At 34.1% G+C, this 10,663-nt stretch overlaps 1 protein-coding gene across 1 annotated transcript in view; it reads left to right on the forward strand.

Moving 5' to 3' along the window:
- Nucleotides 1–10,663, forward strand: part of LOC135678455 (uncharacterized) — a 37,193-nt gene that overhangs the window by 21,141 nt on the left and 5,389 nt on the right. The gene's annotated exons all lie outside the window — the stretch shown is intronic.

Below are 10,663 nucleotides of genomic sequence, written 5' to 3' on the forward strand. Positions count from 1 at the left end.
ACTCATACATAGTGATGTATGTGGACCCATGTCAACTCATGCTATTGGTAGTTACTCCTACTTCATTACCTTTACTGATGATTTTTCAAGGTATGGATATGTATACTTAATGAAGTACAAGTCCGAAGTACAAGTACTGATGATTTCTTAAGTTTCGCGGATTTTGCGCACCAATATTCGCACGACGATGAACATCTCTTTGGGAATCGAGGATTTTGTTTTCTTGTTCTTCCACTGCATATGTGATGTCGCCCCCAAGATTTCCCCACAAGTCTAACCACCTTTGTTAAAGGCCCTATCTTACATGTTCGGCACCAAAGCATATGCAACTTTTGTTGCAAACATGGACATAAAACTTATCATTGTCCATTCAAGAAAACTAGTCCGAACAAAGTGATTTGGGTTCCCAAAGGAACCATGATAAATTCTATGCAATATGATAAACAATTTAGATCAGTTTTTGAGGCACCCAAAAGTAAATGGGTACCTAAAAATCATCATTTCTTGTAGAAACATACACCATCACAAGCTAGGAGCAAGAGATGGTACCTTGATGGTGGATTCTCAAGGCATATGATCGGAGATCCATCTCAATTCTCTAAGCTCACTAGCATAGACAAAGGCTATGTCACATTCAAAGACAACAACAAGGATAAAATCATTGGTAAAGGAACCATAGGTAACAAATCCAACTTCTTTATTGAAGATGTTTTGTTAGTTGATGGTTTAAAACATAACCTCTTGAGCATTAGTCAATTATGTGATAAAGGATATATTGTCAAATTCGAATATAATGCTTGCATCATTAAAAAACCACACAAAAACACATCTATGATTGCATTAAAATAAAATAACGTATACACCATTGACATCAATGATCTTTACAATGAAATGTGTTTCTCCGTTTTGAATGAGGATGCTTGGCTATGGCATAGGAGATTAGGTCATGCTAGCATGAAACTAATCACTTAAATATCATCCAAAGAACTTGTAAGAGGAATTCCTCGTATCAAGTTCATCAAAGATAATGTGTGTGATGCTTATCAATTAGGAAAACAAATTAAGGGTAATTTCAAATCTAAGAATCAAATAAGCACCTCTAGGCCCTTGTAGTTGATCCATATGGACTCGTTCAGACCAATCTCTACATCAAGCCTAGGAGGTAGCAAATATACCTTCGTCATTGTAGATGACTATAGTATATATACATGGGCTTATTTCTTAAAACACAAAAATGAATGCTTTAGATATTTCACCAAGTTTTGTAAACTTGTTCAAAATGAAAAGGGTTCTATGATTTCATCAATTAGAAGTGATCATGGTGGTGAATTTCAAAACCATGATTTTCAAGAATTTTATGAATTTAATTGATATAATCACAACTTCTCTACTCCAAGAAATCCTCAACAAAATGGAGTAGTAGAAAGAAAAAATAGAAATTTATAAGAAATGGTGAGAGCTATGTTGAATGAACATAGCCTACCCAAATATTTTTGGGCCAAAGCTGTAAATACTATATGCTATATTTTGAATAGAGTTCTAATAAGACCCTTACTCACCAAAACTCCCTGTGAGTTGTGGAACAACAAAAAACCCAATGTTTCATATTTTAAAGTTTTTGGGTGTAAGTGTTTTATCTTAAATGAAAAAGATGCCTTAGGAAAATTTAATGTTAAATCCGATGAAGGAATTTTTCTTAGTTATTCTTTGGTTTCTAAAGCTTTTTGTATCTTCAATAAAATAACTTTAATTATAGAAGAATCCATTCATGTTATTTTTAATGAGAGTTACGAAATCAAGAAAAATGATTTTGGTAATGATGTTAATTTCGATTCTTTGAACTTAAATGAAACCCCTTCTCCAACTAGCAACTTTGATGCATCCACTTCCGAAACATCCTTACCCAAGGATTGGAAGTATGTTGATACTCATCCTAAGGAGCTAATCCTAGGAGACACATCTAAGGGGGTTCAAACATGTTCTTCTCTTAAAAATTTTTGTGCCAACATCGCTTTTCTCTCCTAAATTGAACCAAAATGTATTGACAAAGCCATGAAAGATGATTTATGGATTATCGCAATGCAAGATGAATTAAATCAATTTGAGAGAAATGAGGTGTGGAAGCTTGTTCCTAGGTCAAATGACCATTTAGTTATTGGCATTAAATGGGTCTTTAGAAACAAGCAAGATGAATATAGTATCGTGGTTAGAAACAAGGCTAGATTAGTGGTCAAAGGTTTCAACCAAGAAGAATGTATCAATTACGAAGAAACCTTCGCTCCTGTGGCTCGATTATAAGCCATAAGGATGCTCCTAGCTTATGCTAGTAATAATAATTTCAAATTGTTTCAAATGGATGTTAAAAGAGCTTTTCTTAATGGCTTTATTTCTGAAGAAGTTTATGTTGAACAACCACCTGGATTTGAAAATAATAGCCTCCCTAATCATGTGTTTAAACTAACTAAAGCTCTCTATGGTTTAAAACAAGCCCCAAGGGCTTGGTATGAGAGACTTAGTTCTTTTTTTATTGAAAATAATTTCACAAAAGGCAAGGTTGATACTACATTATTTATCAAGAACTTTGAAAATAATTTTCTCATTGTTCAGATTTATGTTGATGATATTATCTTCGGTTCTATAAATGAATCTCTTTGTGAATCTTTTGCTAAAACTATGAGTCTCGAATTTGAAATAAGTTTAATGGGAGAATTAACATTCTTCTTAGGCTTACAAATTAAGCAACTAAGTAATGACATCTTTATTAGTCAAACTAAATATGCTATAGATTTACTAAAAAGATTTAATATGGATAGCTCAAAAGCTATTAACACTCCTATGAGCACCTCCACTAAGTTAGAAGTTGATGAAAGTGGAGAAAGCTTCGATCAAAAAACGTATAGGGGTATGATAGGAAGTTTACTTTACCTCACTGCAACTAGACCAGATATCATGTTCAGTGTAGGACTTTGTGCTAGGTTTCAATCAAACCCTAAGATATCTCATCTCAAAGCGGTTAAAAGAATACTTAAATATCTTAAAGGTATCACAAATCTAGGATTATGGTATCAAAAAACTGAGAATTTTGAGTTAATTGCTTATGCTGATGCAGACTTTGCTAGGTGTAGACTAGATAGAAAAAACACATCATGGACATGTCAATTTTTGGGACATGCCCTTGTTTCCTAGTCATCTAAGAAACAAAACTCGGTTGCACTATCAACAACCGAAGCTGAGTATATTGCAGCTAGTGCATACTGTGCACAAGTTATATGGATGAAAAACACCTTAGAAGATTATAAAGTTTATCTTAAAAATATTCTCATTAAATGTGATAACACAAGTGCAATATGTTTAACAAAGAATCACATTCAACACTTAAGAACAAAACATATTGATATTAGACATCACTTTATACGAGATCATGTCACTAATAATGATGTAATCATAAAGTTCATTGATACTAAACATCAACTAGCTGATATTTTTACAAAACCTCTAAGTGAATGACAATTTGATTTCATTAAAAGAGAATTAGGAATGTTGATGTGTCTGAATGCTTAAACTCATTTAATTTATTTTTAAAATTTTCTTGATTCATTCAATTGCTATAATGAGAGTTTTACACTATTACATGCCTTAATAACATGTTGGAAATTATGTGTTTTGGATACAAAAAATTTCATGTTGATGAGTATGTTTTATCTTCATGATTGTGTTTAAAAATCTATAACAAAACCTTGCCTTGTCCGAATGCATGAAAGTGTTAAATTTTATTTTCGGATTCTCTTAACAATTGGTATCCTAACAATCAGATTTTCTTGATACATTATTTTCTTCCGGACTTAATGTAACTTTCATAACCATATGTCATATCGAGTTTGATTCATATAATTGATTTTTGACATATGGAATCAATTAGCAAATACATCTCTCATACACTTGTCGTGTGAAAAATATTTTTTCGAGAAATGGATTTGATGAAATGATTCATTCTTATAAATTCCTTCTTGAAAAAGGAAGATATTGTTTTTACTTGCAAAGATTTGTTTCACATACATATCTTGATCCTTATAAAAATGAAGCGTGATTTAATCTCTTATCGATTTTAACTTCATTCGAAGTAAACTCACAAATAGCCTTCCTCCTTCATGCAAAAAGATAATAACAAATAAAAAGGAAGAAGTATTCAAAGCTATCTCCATGTCATGTTTTCCTTGAGATGTTTGTATAATTGGTATCCTATCACTCATTGTTGAAAAATGACATGAACCATGTTATGGCATGAATCATTACCGCACTTATGTTTAAAATTTATTTATATCATTCTCTTTTTTGTTGATGACAAATGGGGAGAAATATATGAATTGATGATAGCTATGAGTGACATATTTGAATTGATAGCTATGAGTGCCATATTTAAATTTGAATTATGTTAAGATATCAAAAGAAGCTTGCATTGAAATATATGGTAAATTGATGATAAAAATGCTATGATTGCCATATTTACACTATGCCATATATGCATCATGTTAAGATATCAAGAACAAATTGATATGCATCATGTTAAACACTTGAAGTGTTTGCATCATGTTAAGATATCAAGAATTTGCATCGTAATTTTACATGTTGATATCTTGCCATGTGATGAAATGCTATGATTGCTAAACAATTGAAATGTTTGCATCATGTTAAGATATCAAGAATTTGTATCGTAATTTTACATGTTAATATCTTGCCATGTGATGAAATGCTATGATTGCTAAACAATTGAAATATTTGCATTATGTTAAGATATCAAAAACTTACATCACAATTTAACATGTTGATATCTTACCATATAATGAATTGCTTCGATTACTATCATTCATATTTGAAATGTAAAACTTGAAAATGGATGTCAAGCCTAGACATCATTTTCAGAGAGATACATCATGATAGGAATCATGATGGGAGTATTGATAAGGTTAAAGGATATTAACTTATCAATAGGTCTCTTGAATTTAAAGGTTTTGAATTCAAGAATGACTTATCTCAAGTATGACAAATAGATAGGGGGAGTTAAGGTTAACTTCGTTATCAATTGATTGTCATCATCAAAAAGGGGGAGATTGTTGGATCTTGAATTTTGATGATGAAGTCAATTATCATTTGTTATCTAATCCATATGTTGAGATAAGTGTGCAGGATTAACTACGATGAAAGTAAGACATGCAGCAGGAGTTACGTCGGAGTCAAGACCATAATCACGTTGGGGGTTCGAGAGTTCAATGGAAGTCCGGACGGTCGTCGGAGGTTCTGCGAGAACAAATTCGAGACGTCTAGGAGCTTGCCAAAGAAATTCGAGAAGTCCGCCGGAGCATCGCCGAGGGTTCGTTGGAAGTTCGCCGGAAGCTCATCGGAAAAAGCGATTGACGCACCAGAGCAAGCTGTAGTATAATGTCTTAAAATATCATAGTTAGCATGATGATTAAGTTAGAAATGGGAGGTGATCCCATTAACTTAATCTTGGGGCAACTGGGCCTTTGACAGACCCAAATTGGGCCGAATGGATCAGCCCATTCGGACCCAGATTTCTTGGCCGGCGGTGGCACCACCTGGGTTGGTGATGGCACCGCCCAAGGGCTCAGTCTCCGAGCGAGGCTGGGCGATGGTACCGCCCCTGTTAAGCGGTGGTACCACTGCCCAGCCTCTAATGGACGTCGGTGACCTCATCAAAAGAGGAAGCCAAAAGTGGATGTAGGTCAAGATTGACCGAACCACTCTAAAATTATCGTGCTCTCTGGTTTGCATTTATTCTTGCTATTTACCTTACTCCAAACCTCCATATGTGCTTTACTTCCTCATTACTTTTGCTGCACTTCTTTATGAACTCGCTTTCAAGTTATGTTTCCGAAAATGACTTTACATCGGAAACGGTTTTATCATACGAAAGTTTTTAAACCGGCATTGGTTTTTCCGCTGCACTAATTCACCCCCCACCCCTCTTAGTGCTCTTGATCCTAACAATAGGTGCCCAATAAGCCAATCACGTGAGTGATGGCACATGTGACTTGACACGGAACCTTTTAGCTTATTATAGTAATTGTTGCATATATGAATGTATATATTGTGATGTTTTTGGATCTGTGCAATGGAATCGGATCGTGATGAGATCACGATAATGAGATTGATTCACCTTTAAACATAGATCCTAAATAATCTCGGTCATAAGTTACTCAAGAGGTACATCAAGATAACCGGACAGACTAGTGTGCTGTATACACATTCATATAATGGATGCAGTTGGTCTCATAGTTGCTCGTGTGGGGACACTAGGGATATAGTACAGGTGCTCATTGGATAATGAGTTCACTGATTGATCCGCTTATGGAATGTTGGATGATTGATGATGCCTTATTGTCAAACAGCGATTCCGTAGTTCTAGTGGTGTATTTGGTCTTTAGACTTGAGACACCAAGGATGTCATGTATAAGTGCTCCACTCTTTGATACCAGACTTATAGGTTTGGATATCCCAGATCTAGTACAGTTGGTCATTGAGAGTGATAGTTGATCTTACGAGGGCTATTGAGTGTCGATAGAGGATCATCTACTCTCGACGTCATGAGAGGAATATCCCATGTGTTCTTGCTCAGAAAAATCCCTAGCTAGGGTCACTCGGATTGATAGAGAAAGAGTTCTTTGGGAGAATCCGATTAGAGAGAGACTTGTGTAGAAACCGTATGGGTCTGACAGCACCATGCCCGATATACGGTCTCTGGGATATTAGATGGATGAGGGACTATAGGTACACGGTAACTGAGGATAGATAGGTCCAATGGATTTGATTCCCCTATATCGTTTGGGGACTACGGTGTAGTGGCCTAGTACGTCCGTAGTCGATGAGTCGAGTGAATTATTATAGAGATAATAATTCACTAAGACAGAATGAGTTCTGATAGGTATGACTCATGGCCAGCTCGATATTAAGCCTAGAGGGTCAGACATATATGGTAGGCGTTGCGATGAGTAGAGGTTCGGATATGAGATATCCGCCGAAGCCCCTGTCTTATTGGATATCCAATAAGCCCTTGAATTATTGGATCCTATGGATGAGATCTAATAAGAGCCCATAAGAGATTAATGGATAACGATCCACTAATCTAAGAGGCTTAGGTAGTTGGATGTAGATCCAATACCCAATAGGGGAGGATCCATTAGGGTTTAACATGGGACCTCTATAAATAGGAGGGATTCAATGGTTCATAGGCTAGAGCCTTTGCTTTCCTCTCCTATTCCCCTCCCCCTATCCATCTCAGAGCAGGCCTAGAGTTTTGAGGAGCGTCGTCGCAGCCCTACTATGTGAATCACCGCTAGAAAGGAGGACGCTTGACCTCCTTCACCCTCTTCTAGAGATCTACAAGGAAACAGTGATATATAATCTCCCTAGGTAACATAATCTATTATATACGTAATTTATTTCGTAGATTTTTGCGCATGAATCTTCGCACGACAACAAATATCTTTTTGGGAAATTGAGGATTTTGTTTTCTTGTTCTTCTGATGCACATGTTATGTCGCCCCTAAGATTTCCCAACAGTACACATACCCCGAATTCGACTTGCTATCATTAACAATGGATTGGAAACTTGAGTCTATGTAGCCTTCAACCCTAAGGCTACTACCTCCATATACCAGTAAAAGATCCTTAGTCCTTCTTAAGTACTTAAGGATACACTTTACTGCTTTCTAGTGCTCCAAGCCTTGATCCGCCTGATACCTGCTCGTGACATTCAGAGTAACCGCTATATCAGGTTTGGTATATAGCATGACATACATGATAGACCCTATCATTGAGACATAGGGTATCCTATCCATGTTCGCTCTTTCTTCAAGAGTATTTGGGGATATACTCCTAGAAAGCGATATCTCATATCTTATCAGTATAAGAACTCCCTTGGAATTTTTAATGCCAAACCTTTTGATAATGGTGACTATTTATCTGGATTAGGATAGACCAAGCATCCTCTTGGATCTATTTCTATAAATCCGAATCCCCAAGATATAGGATGCTTCCTCTAAGTCATTCATGGAGAAGTGTCTAGATAACCAAGTCTTTACTGTGGATATCATTCTTACATCATTCCTAATGATCATGATGTCATTCACATATAACACCAAGAAGGTGATAGTGCTTCCACTTACCTTCCAATACACATAAGGCTCATCTTCATTCTTAACAAAGTCATGAGATCTGATTACCTGATCAAACCTTATGCTCCAACTTTGGGAAGCTTGCTTTAGTCCATAAATGGACCTAGGCAACCTACACACCACCTTATTTAGGTAATCCTTGGACATGAATCCCTAAGGCTGTATCATATACACCTCCTCCTCGAGGTTGCAATTAAGAAATGTTGTTTTAACATCCATCTGTCAAATCTCATAATCATAGTATACTACAATAGCCAATAGAATTCAGATGAATTTTAGCTCAACTACGGGTGAGAATGTTTCGTTAGAGTCAACACCTTACCTTTGGCAATACCCCTTAGCTACTAGATAATTCAATATTAACGGAAGGATGATCTAAAATATACCATAAGGCTACTCCTCAAAGCTCAAAAAAGATATGTGACAATATTTTCTAATTTACATTATTTTTGCTAAGGCTATGCAAAATTTATATTATATATATCTTAAAAATTCTATTTTAACTTTCTTTTTTATTTTTTAGATATTTTTGAAGGGATTTTAACTCATTTTAGGCATATTGGCAATATGTCCTAGCATACCATTAGTATGCATACTGTATTAAGCGAGACTCGATACATCGATACAGATAGAAATTATGAATCATGCTTGAATATGTGTTTTTGCTAGGTGACATTGCTTAAATATAATCATAATATGATGAGTAAATCTTGTGAGATACTTTTAATTTTACTTTTTGTTTCTAATTCTCAATTTGTTCTTTCCTTATGAAGAACTGTGTTAAAAGAAGAAAGTGCTATACAAATTGATCTCTAGGATTTCAGTTCACGTAACTTTTGAGTATCCTCTTGATGAATCTATAAATTTGGTATCACTCTACTCACTCTATACAGTATGATACACAAAAATGATTTTCTATTTTTTTTATGTGAATCATAAATCTCTAAAAGTCTTCTGAATGAGACCAGTGAGGGCAACATCTTGAGTTCCTTTTTGTACTTGATCAGCCCATCTTTCTCTCTGTTCCACTAGCAAAAAGGTAATTTATTCTAACTCTACAACTATATTGGGATTATATACTTTCTGTTTGCAGAAAGATAATTCATGTTTTGTGATGTTTATATGCTTCTATCAAACCTTTAGCTTTTGGATAAGTTATGGCCATAACATTCCAAGTTATAGCAAGTGAAATCATGCCTGTTGCTTTGCAGACATGACATTATGGTTTATGGACATAAGTTAGTCAGTAAATTTATGTGAGAACATTAGAGCTTTCATAAGAATAAGACATTTATAGGTAAGTTGTGAAGTTTTATTTTCTTATCTCTCCGCCTTAGCCTCAAACAAGTATGATCAGATTATTCAAAAATAAACATGGCTATCACATCAAGAGGCTTTAGCTACTACAAAATCTTAAGAAGTTTAAACATATATATATGTATTCCTCTAGGCCATGGGATATTCATTATATTATTCAAATCCATAGTACTCATTTGTTACATTAATCATGTAGGAAGAGTAGTACCTGCTAAATAACAAAAACACTCTACAAATTAGTAGGCTTCATTTATTGATTAGATTTTGATTGTTTGATTATATTGAAAACTCATAATAATCAGGTAATATTTGAATCTTCATGAATAAAAAGTAAATAGTATTCGGTTATTTCGTGTTGAATTAGGATGTAATATTTGACCACTTGAATATGTTAAAAGTTGAAAATAAATAAGTAATATTTAAATTTCTTGAAGAAAAATTAAATAAGATTTTGTTATTTTCCTAGAAAATATTTTCAAGTATAGATGTTCGTGTTCAACTAGGAGGGAGTTAGTCCTATTGCAACTTTTGATGAATAAGCACATGATGACATTTATAAGAATAGAATTATGAAGAATAACTTAAGTGAAATTTCATATTGTCTTCGAGAGCAGCATTTGATATCTTTATTTGTTGGTCCTATATTGCTTTGTCTTACGATAACACAAAAACTTAATAGCTATGCCAATAATTTGTGTTCCAAGAACATTGCCACTAAGTTTTGTATTATTTTTCTTTATTTGTTATTTGTTTATTGTATGTTTTTATCTTTGCTTGTCATAAAGATGTTTATCTAATTCAATATATTCTAAAATCATTACCAGTGAATTTTGTGTACTTATATTTGTGCTCTTGTATATTTATTTGGTGTGTTTTTATATGTGATAATGTGTGTTAAATTATTTTTATAGGTGCACATGACTATATATATGAGGATGATTTAACATGTCTACAACAATATCAGTTAACATTTGGGATGTTTTTTAGGCTCTATAAATAGAATTGTAAATGGCTATAGTTTATTAATTCATATTTCAATACAATTTCTCCTCTTTATTTTTTAAAAATATTATTATTATTTTGTTTTTCTACTTGGTATGTTAAGAGAGGCTAGTTAACTAACTCTATGATTATGCTCGTAAGAAAGATAATAT

The sequence above is a fragment of the Musa acuminata genome, chromosome BXJ1-1 (genome assembly GCF_036884655.1).
Source record: "Musa acuminata AAA Group cultivar baxijiao chromosome BXJ1-1, Cavendish_Baxijiao_AAA, whole genome shotgun sequence".
NCBI classification, from domain to species: domain Eukaryota; kingdom Viridiplantae; phylum Streptophyta; class Magnoliopsida; order Zingiberales; family Musaceae; genus Musa; species Musa acuminata.